Consider the following 23,560-nt stretch of genomic DNA (forward strand, 5'->3'; position numbering starts at 1 on the left):
TATGTGGACCCCTTGGGATTACATGGAGTTTTGCATGAATTGGGCATAAAATGTGCTGCTGTCTGCTGAAGTCTGCTGAACATAATACTACACAAACATTAAATGTTTCCATGGTTTAATTGCACATAACATGTAAACATTCACAGTGCAGGAAGGAAAAAGTATGTGAGGCCCTAGCTTAATGACTTCTCCCAGAGCTAATTGGAGCCAGGAGTGAGCCAACCTTGACTCCAATCAGTGTGATAATATTGGATGTGTTGCTGAAAGCTATCCTGCCCTTAAAAAACACACACCTGTTTTGGGTTTACTGGTTTCAAGAAGCACTGTCTGATGTGAACCATGCCTCGCAGAAAAGAGCTCTCAGAAGACCTACGATCAACAATTGTTGATTTGCATGAAGCTGGAAAGGGTTACAAAAGTATCTCCAAAAGCCTTGATGTTCATGTGTCCATGGTAAGACAGACTGTGTACAAATGGAGAAAGTTTAGCACTGTTGCTACTCTCCCTAGGCGTGGTCGTCCTGTATAAATGACTGCAAGAGCACAGCGCAGAATGCTGCATGAGGTAAAGAAGAATCCCAGAGTGTCAGCTAAAGACCTACAGAAATCTCTGGCACATGCTAACATTTTTGTTGACACATCTACAATAAGGAAAACATTAAACAAGAATGGAGTACATGGGAGGACACCACGGAAGAAGCCATTGCTGTCCAAAAAGAATATTGCAGCACGTTTGAAGTTTGCAAAAGAGCACCTGGATGTTCCACAGCACTACTGGCAAAATATACTGTGGACAGAAGAAACCAAGATTGAGTTGTTTGGGAAGAACACACAACACTATGTGTGGCGAAAAAAAGGCACAGCACACCAACATCAAAACCTCATCCCCACTGTAAAATATGGCGGAGGGAGCATCATGGTTTGGGGCTGCTTTGCTGCCTCAGGGCCTGGACGGATTGTTGTCATTGATGGGAAAATGAATTCCAGAGTTTATCAAGACATTTTGCAGGAAAACGTATAACCATCTGTCCGCCAACTGAAGCTCCGCAAAGGATGGGTGATGCAACAGGACAATGACCCAAAGCATACAAGTAATTCAACAAAACAATGGCTGCAACAGCACAGAATACGCCTTCTGGAGTGGCCCAGTCAGAGTCCTGACCTCAACCCAATTGAAATGCTGTGGCATGACCTTAAGAGAGTGTTTCACACCAGACATCCCAAGAATATTGCTACACTGAAACAGTTTTGTGAAGAGGAGTGGTCCAAAATTACTCCAGATCGTTGTGCAGGTCTGATCTGCAACTACAGGAAACGTTTGGTTGAGGTTATTGCTGCCAAAGGAGGGTCAACCAGTTATTAAGTCCAAAGGTTCACATACTTTTTCCTCCCTGCACTGTGAATGTTTACATGTTATGTTCAATTAAACCATGGCAACATCTAATGTTTGTGTAGTATTATGTTCAGCAGACTGTGTTCTTCTATTGTTGTGACTTAGATGACGTTCAGAGCACATTTTATGACCAATTCATGCAAAACTCCACGTAATCCCAAGGGGTTCACGTACTTTTTCTTGCAACTGTATACACGTGAATTGCATTTCCGCACCCACGGTTGTCAATCATCGGGTTCCGGATGGTAATTACCCGCTGGCGCCCAGTGATTACCGAGCATCTCCAACGGGGAGGAAGACTGTTTTGTTCACAAAGTCTTCCTGTTGGCTCAGGCACACTGCTCAGGATGGCTGTGCACATTGGCCTTTTGCTAATCTGCTGCTACAATTCCCATCATTGCATCATTTTCTCTACATGTACAAATGTCTTTGGAGTAGGACTTTGTGACAAATCCCATACTAAAAATATGCTTAGTATGTTAACACCCCAAGAGCCAAAGTGAAAAGGCTGTAAGCCTGCATATTATTCTAGATGATTAGGGCAATTTGCAAGATTTAAGCTGTTTGACCTGTTAAACATAACAGGAGATGCCTTCCCATAGAACCTGTGTACCTGTGCTGCCATTAAAGAAGTCTCAGGCAGGAGAGCCACTGGTCTTGTAGTTGCAGTAAAGGCATACAGCAGTTCTTCACACAAGGCAACAACAAAGCCTTTTATTTCTGGGATGATAATGTTGGCACCACAGTGTTCGATGTATCAACTAACGATAATGAGCTGGCAGCAACCATTGAAGACACAGAGTTCTTATAAAATATGAGTAAGGAATTCTATCAGGACAATTCCAACAGCTGGATGGCACCACTACCATTTCATGCCTCAAGAATGAAATTATCAAATGTTCAGAATGCAGAAAATGATTTACTTCTTTATAACTCATCCTGAACAGAAAACCTGAGATGAAAAAACACTTAGTTGACTTTATGCAGGTGGTTGTTTGTGAGAGATCATGCTGACCACCTCTCAAGGAAGGAGAAGAATGTTTGTACCTCCCATGCTTTACCATCCTCACAAGCCAGGTCTGGGTGGCCTTCAACTCAAATGTTTGGTATGAAGGCATTACCCTCAACAATATCCTTCTCACCAGGCCCAATCAGAACAACAACCTTACAAAAGTTTTTCTCCACTCCATCTGGTACTTTACCATCTTAGTTTGACACTATACTGCCCTTGACTGAAACTATACTGATCTGAGTTATGAGTTGTGTGGGGAGGAAGAGCTCTGCTGCCTGTGCCCAGGCTATGTACAGTGAAGGGATGGGAAAAAAGAGCTGTGCCCCTGTCCTCTGCCCTGCCAGCAGTGAACCCTATCTTCTGCCCTGAAAGCAGTGATCCTTGTCCTCTGTCCTGCTGATCTCCCATCCTCTGCCCCCCTGACAGTTTTTACTGCACCTCCATATCAGACAAGCTAGATTCAACCCTGGAATTGGTCATTATGGCCCATTTAGGGTAAAATGTCTTTGAACAAATCCCCTACCAACTTATAACTACTTATACTTATCCTTAAGCAATCACCCACCATTCTAGTTCAGGAAAGCCTTTAACCTTCACCCATGTGACAATGGAGTGATGCCCCTGCTCCTTCCAATACTGAATATTTGGATAGCAGCTGCAATGAAGGAAGAAGCAGCTGGGGATCATTGGAGAGATGAGCATTAGTGGGTGGTGGGGTGGGGGGTGCTATTGACAGACGGTTTCACTTGCTTTGAATAGAAAAAGTGACAGTATCTCTTTTACTTGCGCTATGCATTGTGATAAGGTAGACCATTATTTATAATTGTGTGTGAGCACAAAACAAAGCATGTAAAATCAGACATCAACTTTTGCACGACAGCACTAAGATGGTCCCAATCTGTGCATTGTGGTGCACTGAAACTAGTATATGTAAGAAGCTCTGACGTGATCCTTTGGGCTGCCATTCTAAAATGAATAGCACCTCATTTATCACACTGCATATCGTGTGCACAGTGTGCACATATCATTTACCACAATGAATATGTGTAAACCTAGCCAGTTCTTAGCTTAAAGTGTATATAAAAGAAAAACATTTTTCTTTATCATACATCACAAAGCAGGCTATTCATGACTATGTGGTGAATGGACACTGGCTGACCAATCAGAGAGGAGGTCCTCCCCTATATAACCCCCTCCTATACAGGAAGTACCTCGTTTTTTCCCCCCCAGTGTCTGTAAGGTGGATGGTCACTGAAAGTGTTTCTGTGCTCTTGGAGTATACCTGAAAGTCCAGAACGGTTCCATTAGAGAATCAGGGACTTTAATTGGATTCATTTGAAAGGCTATGAGCTAAAATGGATGGTACCTGAGCCTCGCTGGATAAGGAAAAGAGTCCTCAAGGTTTTGCCTGTAATGCAGACTTACAGTGCTGGACCCCATGCTGATGGAATCCTGTACAGTTTTAAAATCTGACTAAGGTGCTTCCAGTGGGGTGCTATACAGGTCCAAGGCAGTAGCCCCTCAGCATGGGGACTGAGTCCTTGAAGGCCTGTATGACAATGCCATCCATAGACATCAAGAACGCATACTTGCATGTACTGATGTTCATTCCTCACCAAAAATGTCTGCAGTTTGCAGTGGGGGCTCAGCATTCCCAGTTCATAGCACTACTCTGGCCATGGCTCCCAGAGTTTTCACAAAAATTCTTGCTCCGGTGTTGGGGCTAATCAGAACTGGGGGAGTATTGGTCACAGGTTATTTAGACGATCTCTTGCTTAGAAATTGATCAGTACCAGATCTATAGCAGGATGTGGTCCTTACGATGCTGATCCTGGAACAGCTTGGCTGGGTGCTCAACCTCAAGAAGTCGGCCCTGGAGCCAGTGCAGAGCCTGGAGTATTTGGGGATGGTCCTAGACACGGTTCAGGCAAAGGTATTTCTGCCTCCAGGGAAATGTAGCACCCTGAGGAACGGGATTTCCAGTTTGAAGGCCAATCCCTCAATTTGCCTCTGTATGAGCTTTCTGGGGAAGATGTGTCCTCGTTCAAGGCTATTCGCTATGCTCAATTCCACTCCAGACTGCTGCAAAGGTACATTATGTCTGTTTGGAACAAACAGATTCCAGCCCTGGATTACTGCATAGCTCTGTCTCCAGAGGTGCAGCAGAGTCTCAATTGGTGGTTGATAACAGAAAATTTGGAGAAGGGAAGATCCTTTTGGCCAGTGGTGTGGAAGTTGGTAACCACCGATGCAAGCCTTTCAGGTTGGGGGGTCGTTCTGGAGGAGGCCACAGTTCAGAGAACAGGAAAGGGTTCTTCCCATCAATGTCCCAGAACTTTGAGCAATGAGGCTGGTTCTGAGATATTGGACATCCAGACTACCACAGCATTTGCATACATCAGTGGTGGGCAACCTTTTTTTTCAACTGAGCCAAATGTCGCCAAAACCACGATTGAAATTTATTTTGAGAGCCACATTTTTAAAACTGAAAATACATCCCCCATAGTAATTCATCCCCCATAGTAATTCATCCCCCATAGTAATTCATCCCCCATAGTAATTCATCCCCCATAGTAATTCATCCCCCATATAGTAATTCATCCCCCATAGTAATTCACCCCCCATATAGTAATTCATCCCCCATAGTAATTCATCCCCCATAGTAATTCATCCCCCATATAGTAATTCATCCCCCATAGTAATTCATCCCCCATATAGTAATTCATCCCCCATAGTAATTCATCCCCCATATAGTAATTCATCCCCCCTATAGTAATTCATCCCCCATAGTAATTCATCCCCCATATAGTAATTCATCCCCTATAGTAATTCATCCCCCCTATAGTAATTCATCCCCCATAGTAATTCATCCCCCATATAGTAATTCATCCCCCATATAGTAATTCATCCCCCATAGTAATTCATCCCCCATAGTAATTCTTCCCCCCTATAGTAATTCATCCCCCCTATAGTAATTCATTCCCCATATTGTGTCAATTCACTTACCTTTGCTCCGCGCGTTCTTCTCGCCGTGTTCCCGCGCCGTTCTGGTCTTCAGGGCGGACTGTGAGAGGAGAGGAGTTTGTCACTCTGCCCCGCCTACATCCTGGCTGCCCCGCCTACATCCTGACAGCTGCAGAGTCCTGACTTTTGGGGCGGCCGCCCGAGAGGAGGGAGGGGAGCGGGCGCCCGGCACACAGAAGAGCCACATTTAAGTTTGTAAAGAGCCGCATGTGGCTCGCGAGCCGCGGCTTGCCGACCACTGGCATACATCAACCACCAGGGCAGTACCAAGAGTTGAGGTGCCCAGAAGGAGGTGAACTATATTCTGACCTGGGTAGAGAGATATGTTCCAAGTCTGTCAGCAGTGTTCATTCCAGGTGTGGAAAATTAATACATACAGATTAGTCTTGGAGATATAGTCAAGTTAACCAATACCTATAGACACCGTTTACCTTTGGACATGAAAGGATTAAAACACATACTTATAAAATTGACATAAAGCTGATATTTTTAACATATTTTTCTCAAAGACTGTTATTGCAAATCAGAGGCCTAGCTGTTTCCAGATTTGGGACGTCCCTGCTACAATCAGAATATCTGGCAGGTATAATCTTAAAGCAAAATTAAAACCCAAAATGAAAAATTATACTATTGAAGCTTTCCCACTTTCAGATTTGGTGGCTGCATTACATTTTTCTTTAGACATATTTCCCTCTTTATTTTCATCTGATGATCTGGCCTTTTAATTACTTGCCGACTGCAGATAGCCGAATGACGGCTACACTGCGGCCAGCAAGTTCTGGGTGGGCGTCATGTGACGTCCTCCCAGAACGCGCTCTCCTGTGCGCACCCGGGGGCGCGCACCCGGAGATCTCTGTTATCGCTGTGTCCTATGGACACAGCTGATCATGTGATGTGGTAAAAGGCCAATCACAGCGGCCTTTTACCACGTGATCAGCTGTGTCCAATGACACGCTGATCACTGGGAAATACAATAGCCGGTTCTTGCCTGCACTTTCCTCACGCTGTCAGATCATGAGGAAAGTACTGCCGAGAACTGGCAGTTGTTACAGCAGGGATCGGCACCGATCATCAGGGCACTGATGATCAGTGCCCTGATGATCGGTGCCCAGCAGTGCCACCCACAAGTTCCGTCCATCTGTGCCCAGCAGTGCGCCCACTAGCTCCGCCCACCTGTGCCCAGCAGTGCACCCACCTGTGCCACCCAGCAGTGTCACACACCTGTGCCCAGAAGTGCCACCTGCCTGTGCCCAGCAGTGCCACCCACCTGTGCCCACCAGTGCCACCCACCTGTGCCCACCAGTGCCACCCACCAGTGCCCACCAGTGCAGCCCAGCAGTGCTGACAGTCAGTGCCACCAATCAGTGCCCAGAGTTTGTGCCAGTCAGTGCCCAGCAGTTCTGCCAGTCAGTGCCCAGCAGTGATGCCAGTCAGTGTCAACTATCAATGCTATCAGTACCCATCATCAGTGTCGCCAATCAGTGCCACCTATCAGTGCCACCTATCAGTGCCGCCTATCCGTGCCCATCAGTGCCGCCTATCAGTGCCCATCAGTGCTGCCTCATCAACGCACATCAGTGAAGGAGAAAAATTACCTGTTTGAAAAATTTTATAATAAAAACAAAGAAACTTTTTTTTTCCAAATTTTTTGCAATTTTTTTGTTTATAGCGCAAAAAGTAAAGCGCCCAGCGGCGATTAAATACCACCAAAAGAAAGCTCTATTTGTGAGAAAAAAATGACAAAAATTTCATTTGGGTACAATCTTGCATGATCGCGCAATTGTCAATCAAAATGCGACAGCGCTGAAAGCTGAAAACTGGCCTGGTAAAGAAGGGGGTATAAGTGCCCAGTAGGCAAGTGGTTAAAATACCAAGCTGTCCAGCAAAAGTGGCACAGTGTTACGACAAACCATTTAATGCTGATAGGGGTGCTTACAAGGGTAAGCATTTCAAAATTTATATAAAACCTTTTTTCCAAATAGAAAAAACAAAACTGCTGTAACTGCTTAAAAATGTTAGGCTTGGCTTCAGCTTCAATTTGTTAGTTAAATCCATCTAAATCTGATATTGCATCTAACACTACCTTTTCTGCAGAATGACAATGTTGACAATTTAAGGTATCTCTGCTGCTTCTTCATCCAGAGTGCAGCAGATGATAATGCTGTATATTTGCACTTGTTTCCTCTCTAGTTTGGCTATATATTGTCCCTATAGTCCAAGAGGTTCCCCTTTCTCCATTCTGAGCCTCCAGCTTCTCAGACTAGAATTAAATTTGTTCTAATTAGTTTCAGGGGAATATGTGAGATTGCATTGCTTAGTGAGACCTTTGTTATGCCCCACAAGAAGATTTCCACCTAGGGAGGAATAACACTAAAGAAGTAATTAAAGTTCAGTTACAGTTCGTTATGTGGAATGCTTTGCCCTAATTGCAGAGCGGTGTTTTTCATTATGTTACAATCTATATTCCGCACTGGATTCAAGGCACATCGCTGACCATTCAGCTACGGAACAGACTGGGGAGCAGAATATTCACATTGCATCGCATGTTCTTTTTTCTATTAAAAGGAAATATGATATCTACTCATCTTCCTGGCACATTCATACTTTTATATTCATTTTATTTTGCAATAATCCATAGCCATTCTGAATCTATCATTCACCAATATCAACTTTCTAAACTGGTATTCTATTAAAGTGGACCAGTATTTAAAATGTATGTAAAGTCAAACTTTTTATTTAAGTTTTAGAGTTGAAAGTGGTTGGTTAGAACACTATCAGGTTTTTGTTGCTGAATGTGTATGCGTGAGGCACTCTATCTTCTATTTTGAGGGTTTTGTATTTGTGGAAAATCAGTGCAGTATGTGGTTAAGTGCAGTGTGGTGCGACGGCGGTAAACACACTGAGTTCAGCTGCAATAAACAAACTTGTATTGAAGGAATGGTCCAAAGTTACAGCCCAGTGGGAACGTACCCAGCTGGGATCACTCAGTTTTGTGCAGCTTGTACACTGGAGTAGGTTTTGATGCACCAACAGCGTTTGTCTCCAAGAACGGAATGCGGCCTGGCCAGTCTGAGCCCAATGGGGAGGATTCCAGTGCAGGATGGCATGTCCCTAGCCTGTCCCTACTCATCTGGAATATTTCCCTACCTCTGTTCATTCTCCCTGACAGACGGGTGACCTGTCTCTACACTTTGCACTCACAAAAAGTGTGCCAAAGCCCAGTGGCAGGCACCTAAAAGCTCTCTTCTAACCCAAGATGGCCACCAAGGTCACCTGGTTGTAGCGTAGCCAACTGGAACACTGCCTAGGCAACCAAGGAAATCATAGAGAAAGCAGGTTTCTCTTGATTTCCTCTCCAGCTGCAGTACCACTCTGGCCAAGTGCCACCTACAGTAGAGAGCAGAAACTGCACCTGCCTACAAGTGAAAATAGCTCACTAAATGAGGTCTCTCTCACAACATAGTGTGCTCTTAAAAGAGGTCCTAAGTAAATCCAAATGTAGGAGATGAAATCGGAGGGCCCACACCAATGATCATGCGTGGAGTCCACAAACATTTTTATTTACTTGATCTCAGGGTAAATACCCACCTCATCAGCGTTTGAATACGATTGTAAACTTGAAGTAGGCAGACCCCATAAAAAATACTAAAAAGTGATGATCTTCCTAACATTCATTAGGTGCAGTAGCTCTGTAGCTAAATGCAAAGCAAGATGTTGTGTCCCCTAGGAAGATTCACCATAAGGTCTCTTTGTACACTACCACCCCCTCAGAGTTGCCAACCATCCGTAAATTTACAGATAGTCCATAAATTTTAACTCATTGATGGACTATTCATAAATGTCTGTTACGGATGGCGGGCGTCCCTAAAAAATAGGCCGTGGGGCGATGACTATGCATGTCTAGGCTCAGCAAGCTCAGCCATTTTCAGCTTTTCTCAGGCAGGCAGCCGCATGCACAGTGACACCATGGTGCCGCTTGGCGCCATTTTTGAATGGGGCCCCCTCCCCCCAACTTTAGCCCACACACTCTAACCCTCTCTCTAACCTTAACCATGCAAATGTAATCCTTTATAGTAATCTCTTCTATACTAAGATCCTCTCCTTCTTGTGTATCTGGGACTAGAGTCTACTGCTTTTTCAACAGGTTTGTCTGTTCTGCTACATACAGAAAGTATCATTACTATAGGTGTTGATCACCAGCTCTAGAATGTAAAGGGGAATTCAGAAAAATCCCCCAAGGAACTCTAGCAGCAGAGAGTAACATTAAAAAACTGGCTTGCAGCTGCAAAGTTCTCAAAAATGTTAATTGTTCATTCAGCATTCAGGTGGATGCTGATGACAAAGGGTTTGATAAACTGCATCAAAGTCAATGCTAATCATTGGGAACTGAATATTGCAATGCAAGCCATATCTGTAGCTGCTGAATGATAAAGCAGAAAAGAATGCACCCTTTTAAATTCAATTTATTTTTTATTACCAGGTAACCTTCAAACTCCTGTCTATGTATTTCATCTTATTAATACTTTATTTCAGAGTAGACATCCTCTGCATTTTTCAGCACAGCAATCTCTGAACAATGGCTGTAACGTTTAATATATTATGAATCGGCAATAATCAGTATGATTGAAAAAGCCCCTTCGGTCAAGCTTATTGTGAATTTTACTAAAACATTACTAGGCAGTGTGTGTCTCTCTCTATATATATATAAATATATATTCTATCTCACACATGAATGGTGCTTTCTACAGCAGCTAGAAACCTCATGGGGCACCCTTAGATCCCACTCGCACTTCTGCGCTTTTTACATGCAGGTTCACATACAGTAAACAATAATTTAAAAGCATAATCAGCACAGGGATGTTACAGCATATCTTAATGATATCTGGATTAGGAGGTAAGGTGACAATAGAACTCAATGTAGGCAAGTATTCTATTCTGGCATGACCAGAGCAAATCTAATGCTATATTTAAAATTATAATTTTAGGATAGTTTTCCAGTTCACAATTATTAAGCCCATATGAATGGGGACTCTTAGCCCCCCAAAATGTATTGGCCATTTTTAAACAAATACTGGGAGGAATAAACTATCCTGACTGTCAGTATTATCTTGGTTCTCTTCTTCTACAAACTCCAGGACTATTGAATATCTCAAAGCTATAGCAATGCACCTTGAGAAACAAATAGGTCTAGAGTAGAACTAAAGTCAAAACTTTTTTTTTTTCAATTTGAATAGAGCAAGGGAGGGTTATAACCCCTGTCAGGTTCATCTGTGTCCCATTTCCATTCACTTCCTGTCCCATAAGCAAACAGAAGTATGAGGAAATCCCTGCAAATTGGAGAATTACTTGGGAACCCTCAGGTCACCAGAATTAATGTCCCCATTGGAAGATTTCCCCTCTATAGCTTTTGTGGGGACAACTTAAAATGTGGGATTTTCTTTTACTTTCATGTTCAATGATAATGGTAAACAGGAGAAATAGAGAGGGTGAATCTCCTTAATGGAGATACAGACAGCAATAAAAACTGGCAGGTGGTCTAATCCATCTCCACTTCATCCAAAAACTAAAAAATGTTTTGCCTTTAGTTATACTTTAAGCTTCATGTACAATCTGTTGTCTCCCTGGGTACAACAAAAGTTCAGTTTTCAGTGCTCTGCCTGTGTTGTGTAACGCTGTGGGTCATGTATTTACATTTCAATGGTCCTATTTTTTTTTTTAGAACTTTTACAGTTAACTCCAAATTGAAATGATCTTAGTATGAAGACCAATGATTGTCACTTGTTTTCTACTTGATTATTTAATTTTATCATAGTATAAATTACACACTCATTAGGGTTCAATATTGAGTTGGCCCACCCTTTGCAGCTATAACAGATTGAACCCTTCTGGAAAGGCTGTCCACAAGGTATAGGAGTGTGTCTATAGGAATGTTTGACCATTCTTCAAAAGCACATTTGTGAGGGCTGGCACAGATGTCAGACAAGGATGCCTGGCTCGCAGTCTCTGCTCTAATTCTTCCCAAAGGTGTTCTATCAGTTTGAGGTCAGGCCTCCACCCCAAACTTGCTCATCCATGTCTTTATAGACCTTGCTTTGTGCACTGGTGCGCAGTCATGTTGGAACAGGAAAGGATCATCCCCAAACTGTTCCCAAAAAGTCGGGAGCATGAAATTGTCCAAAATGTCTTGGTATGCTGATGCCTTAAGAGTTCCCTTCACTGGAACTAAGGGGCCAAGCCCAACTCTTGAGAAACAACCCCACACCATAATCCCCCCTCCACCAAACTTTACACTTGGCAAAGTCAGGCAAGTACTGTTCTCCTGGCAACTGCCAAACCCAGACACATCCATTGGATTACCAGAGAGAGAAGCGTGATTCATCACTCCAGAGAACATGTCTCCACTGCTCTAGAGTCCATTGGCAGCGTGCTTTACACCACTGCATCTGACACTTTGCATTGAACTTGGTAATATAAGGCTTGGATGCAGCTGCTCGGCCATGGAAACCCATTCCATTAAGCCTTCTATGCACTGTTGTAAAAGGCCACCTGAATTTTGGTGGTCTTTAGCTATTGACACTGCAGACAGTTGGTGAATTCTGCGCACTGTGCACTTCAGCATGCACTGACCCCACTCTGTCATTTTATGTGGCCTACCACTTCGTGGCCACTTTGTGGCTGAGTTGAGGAAATTTCATGGATGGAATTATTGCACAGGTGGCAACCTATCAGTTACCACGCTTGAATTCACTGAGCTCCTGAGAGCAATCCATTCTTTCACAATCATTTGTAGAAGTAGTCTGCATGCCTAAGTGCTTAATTTTATACACCTGTGGCCATGGAGGTGATTGGAACACCTGAATCCAATGATTTGGAGGGGTGTCCCTACACTTTTGGCAATATAGTGTATGTACACTTGAGGACTTGGGTATGCTTCAGAGCAAGCTATGTTAATGTCCGTGCTTGTAGCAACAGTAGACCTTTGCTTTTAAGTAGTAGTAGTAATAGTAATAATCTATAGCAGAGTACCTTTTTAGTAGGAGTTTAGATGAAAAAAAGTTCTTTGAGACACCAACCGATGTCTAGACCACAGTTGACTCTCTAGCACCAGAAGGGTTTTAGCACACAATATCTCTAAGATCCTTTCAGAGGTGTCCATACTCACAGAGGTGTCCATGCCCAATAACAGCTGGTTGCCTTCCACCGTGATACCAGACCAATTCTTCAGTAGACGGCCCCTCAGTCAGCTCTTAGCAGAACCCAGATCTTAGCATTCAGGCCCTCGGGTCGGCCACCTGAGTCTTATGACAGCACATGCAGCAGCATTGCCTGGAAGGGCAGAATGCCCCCTCCAAGCTGGACCAAATTTATCCAGAAAAAGACCCAGAGCTCAGTGTCCTCACTGAATATATACAGCTACCCAGCATGCCATCAAAGCCTGCCTCTCTGGCATAGGCCAAGGCTGTATCAATATTCATGCTGCCATGTGTATAGTTCCACACCTATAATCCAGAAGCTTCTCAAGTTTCCGGATGCAGAGGGAGCTATCAGGCTGTCAGCAGCTGAGCAAACCTAACTAGCAGAACACAGCAGCACTGGTTACAAACTATGCTTTTAGCTAACCACAAACACACTAACTACAGTGTGGCAACTAAATTTGCCTTTCAAAACACACACTAAATCTATATATTTAAACCTAGCACCTATTTAGTTCTCCTAGTAGTTCATTGCCATATTTTGATAATTAATCTCTTTTCCTATTGAATTTCAATTTATTAAAAGTAAAATTAACTTTTCACTAGTTTTACTATCAGAAATTTGTTTCATTATGTCATAATTAGGTGTAATTTATTATTTTAACAGATACATGCAAGACCTACAGTAGTTAGGTTCTGTCTGCAATGTAACATGCAATATGATGTGATTTTATATATTGTGGGTGTTATCTCAGATAGGGATCATCTTCCTTGGGAAAAAAGCAGTCTAGATGGCAGGTCTTTCTTAAGCCCTGGTTTCCACTGATGCAGTGAGAAATTCGCAGCATTTTCTGTGTGAATTCCGCACCGCATCAGTTTCACATCCCGTTCATGCGAACCACTGCGGGTGTGTATGTTAAGTTAACAACACGCCAAAAGCGGTCCACAAACGCGGTGCGATATGCAGAATCGGATCGCATAGGTGTGAATACCCATGCGATCCGATTCTAGTGCGGACCAAAAAAAGGGTCCTGTGCATTTTTGGTGTGATACAAAATGTATGGTTCCAATCGCACCATGCACAAATCGCATGTGATTTGCAAAGGAATGCAGTACGCTTCCTGTGTGAATCACATGCGATATAACGCACCGTATATATGTGAACCCAGGCTTAAAGTCTGGCTTGTAGCCAGTTTTATTTAAAAGGTTGCATGCAAAATAAACAAAACAAAACAGGCACCAACTAAACAGCAGAGATTCTTATTTCACAGGTGAAGAGTTTCACCCAATCACCAACAAAACAAAAAAATTGTGCAAGCCTTTTCCTTTCTTGTACCAAGGAAATTTTCACATTCCCAGCTCTTTCACAGGTATGGCTTCCTGAGTCCCAGGCCAAGAACAACCTCTTGCTCCAGTCCAGCTTTATTTATACCACCTGCTGGTGGTCACAAGTGGAGAGGAAAATCCAGTTCAGAACCAACACAGTCAAGGTGGCCCGGAAAACCTGTACCAGATTCCACCTTAGTTTCCAACATATGAAAGCATGCGAGGTGAAACATAGCACCCCTCAATCACCTCGCCATAAACGGCAGCAGTCACCAATGGCCATCTACCTTAATTAGAATTGCTACTACTGATTGGTGATAATAGTGCAACCATGCCTATTAGGAAGTTATTTACCTCAATTTTTTCCTACTACAACACTATAAGAAAATCGGACAAACGATCATCCGATTTTCCAAGAAGGGGCGTATCATGATGTAGCTAAAAATGGTATTAACTTGTAAGAAAATTCTCGGCCAACAAAACAAATGTGGGCAAACGTTCTTTCTTGTGTAGGGATTTCTATTTTCATTGCCACCTTCTTACAGGTCATTCTTTGCTTCCGATCATGTGCGTTTTTTCTAGTCAATTATTCCTGTACGATTACTTCACAGATAGCGTGAAAATCAAACATTGTGTTCATGTACAATAAAAAAATTTCTAGCTTGCACCTTCATTTTTTTCATCTGAACAGCTGGAATCAGCTATCAAAGCACTATACTCTTGAACAGATAATCAACCAATCGTTCCTCATATGGAAATTTTCATACGATTTTGTAATCGTGTGTATGGGCCTTAAGGCTGTAATGCTGCCCTACTATCTGTTTAAGCTCAGTGCCGACAACGGACATTTAAACTATCAAACAAAAGTTGTTGTTAGGATTACATTCCAAATCTAAAGGTTTTGCTAATTCATAGTTTTACCTTCCTCCAGCAGTCTGCACAGAGCATCAGCTATCAGCCACGTGCAAAGACATGAGACAGGTGAGCCCCCAACAGAGTCTTTCAGCCTGACACCGAGATGATATTTTTTCTGTTAAAGGAAGATAATACAAGTGAATAACTGCACACATCCGTATCTATGAGAGGTAAGGCTACACTATTACGATTGGCCCTAATAACATGACACCCAGGCAGAAGCTCTTCATCCATTTACAGAAGAGTTATCTGGCCACTTAACCTTCAATAAAAGCTAGTAATAGATATGCACATTCAGCTTTACTTGTTCTGTAATGTTGAAGATATTTCATATATATATATATATATATATATACTGTAGATATATATATATTCATTCACATTATTCAATCTACTTCTGGAGTTCTAATGAACATCAGGATCATATCCCACAATTTATATCCACACATATAGTATAGTGACATTATTCCAACCACCACGGAATGTGTGAAGCTAAATGTTGATTGTCCAAGAACAGGATGAGAGGTGTGGAAGTACCAAACCAGTTATACCTTCTTGGAGAATCAACATCAATGATTTGATTGGGGTGACTGTGATACCGGTGTGGAAAAAAATGCTAGGATATGTTCCTAACACACATTAGAAAATAAAGAAGAGACTTGAATGAGCTACAAAACATCAACATTGCAGAACAAGTACAGTTGAATGTGACTAATATTAGCTATACCCAGACCTGGATAGATGAGAGCCTTTAAAGAAGCATTCAAGTAAATGATCTGGCAACACATAACCATCCGATGACTTCCATCTTATGGTGCAGTTTTCCTTCAAAGTGTAGGGCTATTCATACTAAAGATGTAATCTATCTCCTTTTTATAACTTCTCCATTATATGTTTGTTCTGTCTCCCCCTTCTTAGAGAGGTAATTGGAACCCAAACACCAGGAAAAAGAAGATTCATTTTAATTCTCTGTTGTGGCCACTGTTCATTCTCTAATCAGGTGTTGACTCTAAAGAAATAATTACCAGCTGCCACAAAAATAACTGATCTAAGAAATCATTCCCTCCCTAGCCATGTAAAATCAAGCCCATCGGCCAACGCAACTGTCTTAGAATTACTTTCTATGGCAGATATCTCCTCTAGTCACACTACTCACAAAACATACCAAGATCCCATGTAATACTCAGTACAAATTATACTAACCCTGGAAAATTAGCTGTATGTGCTGAGATTAGCTGACCTAGGATGTCATGCAGTCACGACTGACTTTTCCACGTGGCTGGGCCAGTCTAATAAATGGAGCATGCAAATATAAAAATAACACCAGTTACCGCCTCCGTTTACAGCACACTTGCCATATAAAAGTTGACACCTGAATCCTCCTCATCAGCACCTGCTGCTCACAGTTGTGGTTCCTTGTGATGTGCTCTCTAATTATGTATGGCGTCAGTTGTTCAGTCAAAATATTGCAATGCATATTTTACACAAAGAAAAAGAGACAGAATATTAAATGTGCTGTCAAGAGGGCTGCAGTTTAGAGTGAAAGAGCTCTGTTTTCCTTTGGAACAAAGACTCATGAATCTTTCAAAAACAGGAAAAAGTAAACACATCAAACACAGTAAAACTTTTCAATTTTCTACAAACTAAAAAAAGAATAATGTAAACAAGTATTCACACAAAGGCAAATCTTTGTTAAAAAATGCACAAAAAGTTAAGAGAAACACAAATATACATAAGACCTAAGTAAAGAAAAGATGAGCAAATTGATATGTTGAGTTTGAAATCCATGTCGTATAAGCCTTACTTACAAATAACACCTGATCCATTGATGTTCATGTTAAGAAAAAAAAAACACACAACTTGATATAAATGCTGACCTTTAAGTAGATAAATAAGGAACACAGTTTAATCAAGTTGTGTTATTCATTAAAAATACTAATACCCAGAACTAGTGTTAAGAGAATTTGTCTCAAGAGTTTCCCTTAGTCCCACACACACAGCAAGAGTAGAAGAGGGAGGCCCACGCTATAAGACCATTTGCAGCCGTGGCTGTCAATCACCGGGTTTCGGACAGTGATTACTCGCCGGCACCTGGTGATTTCCGACAATGTCCGACGGAGAGGAGAAATGTTTTGTTTATTAACAGTTCTCCTCCCTGTCAGCTCGGGCACACTGCTTTGGATGGTTGTACTGTGCACAGCCATCCAAAGCATTGTGCTTACATTGAAGTACACTGACATGGCCCCCTATGTAAATCACTCACACAGTTAACCCTTTGATTGCCCCACATGTTAACCCCTTCCTGCCCAGTGCCATTAGTACAGTGTCAGTGCTTTTTTTTAACATTGATTACTGTATTGGTGTCACTGGGGATGTCAGTGACACCAAGTTAGTTCCCCCCAGCAGTGGCGTCCCGAGGCAGGCACGTTGTGACACCTGACCCGCTCAACAAAAAGGTAAAACAAGCCGACAATCCCCGAGAATGAATCCGATCCATCCTGCGGGGATCGTTGGCTTTCTTTACAACTTACTTTTTCTTGGAGCAGGTCCGGTGTCACCCCGTATAGGTTGCATGCTGACGATCATGCGGGGATTGTCGGCATGCAACCTATACGGGGTGACACCAGATCCGCTCCAAGAAAATGTAAGTTGTAAAGAAAGTCGATGATCCCCGCAGGATGGATCGGATCTGTGGATTGAGCATAATAGATCGGAGTATCGGAGCCCAATTCATTATGCTCAATCCTCAGATCCGATTCATTCTGCGAGGATTGTCAGAGGGGGTGTCACCAAGTGTTACCACACCGGGTGATACCAACCCTAGGGCCACCTCTGCCCCCCAGTGTCACAATGTTCACTGCAGTCCTGCTATAACGCGCTGATTGCCGCTATTACCAGTAAAAATAAAAATTTTTTAAAAATTCCAATATCTATACCGCCATTTGTAAATGTTAAAACTTTCACGTAGACTAATTAATTTACACGTATTGGGATTTTTTTTTTAGCAAAAGACATGTAGCAGAATACATTCTGACCTAAATTAATGATGAAATTTGATTTTTTTTTTACTTTTTTTACTGGACATGTATAATAGCAAAAAGTCAGAAATATTGTTTTTTTTCTCAAAATTGCCGGTCTTTTTTTGTAGTGCAAAAAATTAATAATGCACAGGCGATCAAATACCACCAAAAGAAAGCTGAGTTAATGGGAAAAAGGATGTAAATTTAATTTGGGTGCAGCATTGCATGACCGCACAATTGTCAGTTAAAGTAACGCAGCACCGTAATGCAAAAGATGGCCTGGTCAGGAAGCGGGGGGTGGTTAATTAAGCTTTAACGATAAACAATACAAGAACAAACAAAACCCGGAAGCTGATTGTTTTCTATGCAGAGCTGTACCAGATTTTGCACGCTCCAGTTTTAGTAAATCATCCCATAGTCTCTATTACTGGTAATCTGCATTAGTACTGTGTCTGCTAGTCTTACTCAGTGATAATGCTTAGAGGAGGTGAGAGCAAAGAGATGGCCATATCCACATGCTGCTGCTCCCTTAATGTTCTGTCAGATTAGCATGAGCCCTGGACCAGGCTGTATTACTCAGAACTTACTGGCATTGGTTCTAAATCCTCAAAACTACCACCTTACACTGAAGGAATTAGAACATGGCGAATTTATGATCCCATTTTCTGCCTCATGAGCCCAACTGCTTCCCCAATGCCAACATTGCTCACCCATTGCTACAAGCTGAGCCTTACTAATGATTAATGAAGCAGCTCATCACAGAGATAGGTCAATTGTAAAGGTGAGGAGGCAGGACAACTGTTGACCATGGCAGGCGGTCTGTATTTGTAAGCACATCACAGCAAAGTGGTGTTCATCAGAATATTGCACTGGGGTCCAGGTTCCTGGATGTGGCTTCAGTACATAGTAATTTTGTAGATCTGGAATTGCCACAGGGTCGATGTAGTTTATAGTATGTAAAAAGGTCCCAAACATGGATGTGTTGTCTGCCATGGGATAACAATACTGATGGAACAGAACTGGGAACCTTTACAGATCACTACTCTTTTTATTGCCTTAAAATTACCCCATTACTATACTAATTAGTTCATTGAGTTCCACCCTATAAAAAATAGGCTAAACCTATCTAGTGGGAGCACAGGGAAATATTTGCTTCCTTCAAGAGCTTCGGTTGTGTTGGTTAGTGAGTCGCCTGCTGCTGACTGTGGTTTTGCTTGCCAATTCCAGTACCAATGAAAGACCCAGTAGTGATGTAGTCAGTGGGAGAAACTACAGCATGTGTTGTAATGAAAGTAAAATCATTGGGGAAATCATTAAGATAATCTTTTGAGCAGACAAAGAATTGAAGGGGGCATAGAATATGTTCCAGTGTTGCCACAGTGGCATGAAAGTAGCATTGACATTGTTTGGTGGTCTTAAAACATTTCTGGTACAGACTGAAATAGAAATATTACTTTTGATAGCAATAAATCACAAAATAGCTTGGAAAGTTTTTATAAACGTTCTTTAAACGCCCTAGCAGTATGATTATGTCAGTGTTTCTGTGCTCAAAGTGGTACATTGTTTTCAATGGAAATATGTTAGTTTTTTTTTTATTGTAGGCCTGTAATTCTTAGGAATAACTCACTGAAATCTGTCCGAGCAAAAGTCTAGTAAACATCCTGGGTATGATAAAATTTGAAACAGGAAATCATAAATTATAATATAATAAATAATCATAGAAAATAATAAGAAATTTTATTCAATAATGTAATCAAACCAAAAACACTGAAATTTGAAATAGAGCACCAAGTTCGCACATCACTGAGCTTAGTCGCAAAATCGTTTTCAGTGTCTGATGACAAATTTCCCCACGGATCATTATCACTCAATTCTGCAAGTGTTTCTAAATCACTATCACTGTTTTCTAGCTGGTCTAAAACCGATTTTGACCTAAAGGGACGCTTTTTGGACGCCATGGACGTTTCTCAGTTTCCAGGCAGAAAGAACAGTAAAAATGCAAGCAGGGCACAGGACAAAGCACTAGGGACAAAATGTATGTGAAATGGTTTGATACAGTAATGTAATACTATCAGATTTTAGTGTATTGAGTGTCAAATTTTTACATTTTTGAAATTCCCGCCCGTTCCGCCCCCCGTACATCCCGACACTCACAGGGAATGGAACCGGGAAGACAGATGCCGGCATCGGCTGGAGGACATGGCCGGGGACACTGCAGGGGGACATCGAGGGAGCGCAGGACAAGGTAAGTGCTGGAGTGATCCCAGAGCAATGCTGCAGTGTAATACAGAGTGTAGCTCGGGGTTAGTGCTTCTGGTACTGAAAGTTAACCCCGAGCTACACTTGGGAATATCACCGGGGGGGTTAAAAATTGTTATGTACTGTAAAAAAAAGTCTTCGTTTCCATACATTTTTAATAAAAAATACCCAAGATACAACCCAATAAAAATAGCCCCAGAATATAAAAGAATAGAGTGGCTCTGCAAAATTATTCTCTGTTCAATTTTGAAAACATTTCTGAAAAAAAAGGGTGTCCCTAGGATTTTTCGGCCCAGCCCTCAGAGATTATGGTTTCCCCATAGAGAATAATATAAAACAGTTGCTCTGTGCAAGGCTCCGTTCACACTAATGCATTTATTAGTGCTGTTCGGAGAAATGAACTACAGTCTATTTAACATGGTTTCCTATGGAACATGTGCACATCTATGCTTTTTTGAGCTGCTGCATTTTTGGAAAGGGTCAGGGAAGCTGAACAAAATGCAAAACTTGGTAAACGTGTCAAAACACATGTAGAAGAAACGTGAAAAAAAAACCCTGCAAAAAGCACTGGAGAAAGAATCAGACGCAAAATGCATATACGTGAACCAACCCTAAAATTCAACTAAGGTGAAATAAAAAAAAAATACCTATATAATGCTGTCTAGCATTAACACATCGTTTTTTTTCAACAGTTGATCCTAACAGTAAATCCATTATGTTATTATACACTTCTTTTAACAGGGTTACATTGAAATGCGGAAATGCGGTGAAAAAGCATAACAGCATTATCACCTGTGGACAGAGTCTTAGACAGTTGGCAGCCCCACAGGGATTAAACTTTTGTTAAATATTTTAAAGTAAAAATTTTTTTAAAGGGTTTATACAAAAAATACTGTCTTGCACTGCCATGCTATACATTTAGTTTTTTGGGTTTTTTTTGGAGGGGGGAGCATTGTTTTACATTTGCAAGGGAACGACACAATGCTGTGCGCATACCTGAGAAATGTCTAAATGAATCAAGCATTATTATCACATGTAGTTTTAATGGTTGCAGTGTGACTTTTAGCATGACGTTTATTAGCACACACTCATGAGCACCTTCTTTGTCAGTAGAGTGCTGAATACATGCATTTTAGCTGGGATAATTATACTTCACTACAACAGTACAGCAGTACATTCGTGTTTAAACAGATTACAGATTGTTAGGACAGTTTTGCAGCACATTTAATCAGAACAAACTGTCTTGGAGCCAGCCTTGCACTGTAAAAAAAAAAACAAAACAAAACAGAAACAATTTACATTCTTTTTTTAACATACCATTTTTTGATGATGAGTCCATCATCACAGGTCATCTTTGCCATCTTATTCCTCTGGCAGTGGTCAGATTCTAAATTTTACAGAGAGCAGTGTCACATCATGATGTAGAGTTGCTTTCTGTAGCAATCTTCTACAAGTCCAAGGCAGAGGTAACAGGGGCGGACTGACCATTTGGAAACTCAGGCACTGCCTGAGGGCCCGGGGTCAGTAGGGGGCCCCATGAGATGCCCCTAGTACCTTTTTCATAGGCTTTTTTGAGTTTGGGCAAGGACACAGGGGCCCCATGATCCCTTATTGCCCAGGGGCCCCATGAGTTGTCAGTCCGCCCCTGAGAGGTAAAGCCTTGACACCCTGGGTTAAGAGGAAATGGGTTGAATAAAGCTGAGTGTTCCCGGGACAGAGCCAAAAACTAGGTAACCATTGCAGCCAGAGCTGCTTTTTTATTTTAGAAAGCTGCTGGGTTCTTCTGGCCAAACTGGAATTGGGCTTTAACCGATTATCCTCCCACAAATTACCTTTTGCCATAAAACACTCACACATTCTTCTACAATCCCCCACTCCAAGAGTACAGTATGATAACCAAAGAACATGACAAGTTAGCATTGCTATTAGACCTAAACATGTGCCCTTATTGTAGTCAAGCTCAATTCTTTGTCACTGCTAGGTTGTGTGGTAGTTGTTATCAGGACCAACGCAGACCCAGCATAATAATGAATAAAGGCTTCTTCTAGCTACTAAACATCATGTATTATCTGTGCTTCCTGCTTAGAAGTGCAGTGATTTCTTTTTCCATTGCCAGTCTACAGCCAGAACTCTGTAAGTAGGTTTCCACAGAAAACAATACAATCTAGATGCCTTATTTTGTAATTTACTTTAATGCACCATGCTGACATGGAAATGGCTGCTAGAGGGAAAAAAATGTACTTATCCGGGTATGAAATATGTTCTTGGAATTATAATACATCTACATTGTAAATTGCTTTCACCTTACAATAATAACTCAGAAGTATTTACTGAAAATCCATCATACTTTCTCTTCCTTCACTCATTTCATCTTAAAATCACATGATGGGTACATTGGTTCTGGAAACAGATAAAGCATCATAGCAAATAGCCATCTGGTAAAGATCAAAAATCAAATCTGTCCCTCAATGGGAGGGATGCCTGGAAGGACCTCTATTCCTACACCTTTCCCTTCTTTCTACGGAGTTCACTTCAGTGGGCCTTGGAGTAGAGCAGATAAGGAGTGGACTTGTCTCTTCGGAGTTAAAGGGCATGTAAACCCTAACAATGAACTTCTGTTATTTGGTCCATTGTGGTCTACTAAATAGACTATTGAAAGCATTTTGTTATATCTGTTTAAAAAGTTATAAAAATTTATAAAAACTTTTACAGGAATTTTTTTTTTTTTTTTGTAATAACAATTTTTATTGATTTTCAAAAATATACAAACAGTATGTTTAAAAAAAAAAAAAGGATAAGAAAAGAAAACAAGCAAAATAGAAAGTTACATCGATGGCAAAACTGCGTAAGGACAGGACCAACAAAAACATAAAATAACAGGAAATGAAGGTATCCCATGGGAGCCAAATCATCTCAAACACAGCAAACGAACAATTATGTAGTGCAGTCAAGTATTCCATCTGTCTAACATCAGTTTGTACAGAATCGCCATTGAAGGAGGGGTAGAAGACAACCAACACATAGGAATGCTTCTCCTAGCCGCGGTCAGAACATGTACAGCAAGTTTTCCGGATGGTTTAGGTAAACCCGGAAATGGTAGACCTAGCAAAAAATGTAGTGGATCAAGTGGGAGAGAGGTACGCATTAGTGATTGTAACAGGGAGAGAACATCTTTCCAGAAAGGAGTAATGGAGCTGCATGTCCAAAAGATATGGTAGAGAGAACCCTGGTCTCCACCACAGCGCCAGCAGGCAGGAGAAGCATTCGGATTATAAGCATGAAGAACTTCAGGTGTTTTGTACCATAACATCATGAGCTTGTAAATATTTTCCTTAAAACCACACAAACAGAAGATCTAGATGCATTTTCCCAAATTTTCTTCCACGTTAATAGATCAATATCACATTGTACGAATTGAG

General features: G+C 41.7%; 1 protein-coding gene across 2 annotated transcripts in view; it reads right to left on the reverse strand.

Moving 5' to 3' along the window:
* The window catches only part of LOC149451703 (heparan sulfate glucosamine 3-O-sulfotransferase 1-like), a 192,126-nt gene that overhangs the window by 72,822 nt on the left and 95,744 nt on the right, over positions 1 to 23,560 (reverse strand). The window contains exon 3 of one of the 2 annotated variants that reach the window (XM_089690282.1): positions 14,869 to 14,977. The exons of the other annotated variant lie outside the window; for it this stretch is intronic. The gene's annotated coding sequence lies outside the window, so the exon portion shown is untranslated. The remainder of the gene's footprint in view (positions 1 to 14,868; positions 14,978 to 23,560) is intronic. 2 annotated transcript variants of the gene reach the window in all.

Source organism: Staurois parvus, unplaced genomic scaffold (genome assembly GCF_062004578.1).
Source record: "Staurois parvus isolate SC_StPar_1 unplaced genomic scaffold, SC_StPar_1.0 ptg000525l, whole genome shotgun sequence".
NCBI lineage: Eukaryota > Metazoa > Chordata > Amphibia > Anura > Ranidae > Staurois > Staurois parvus.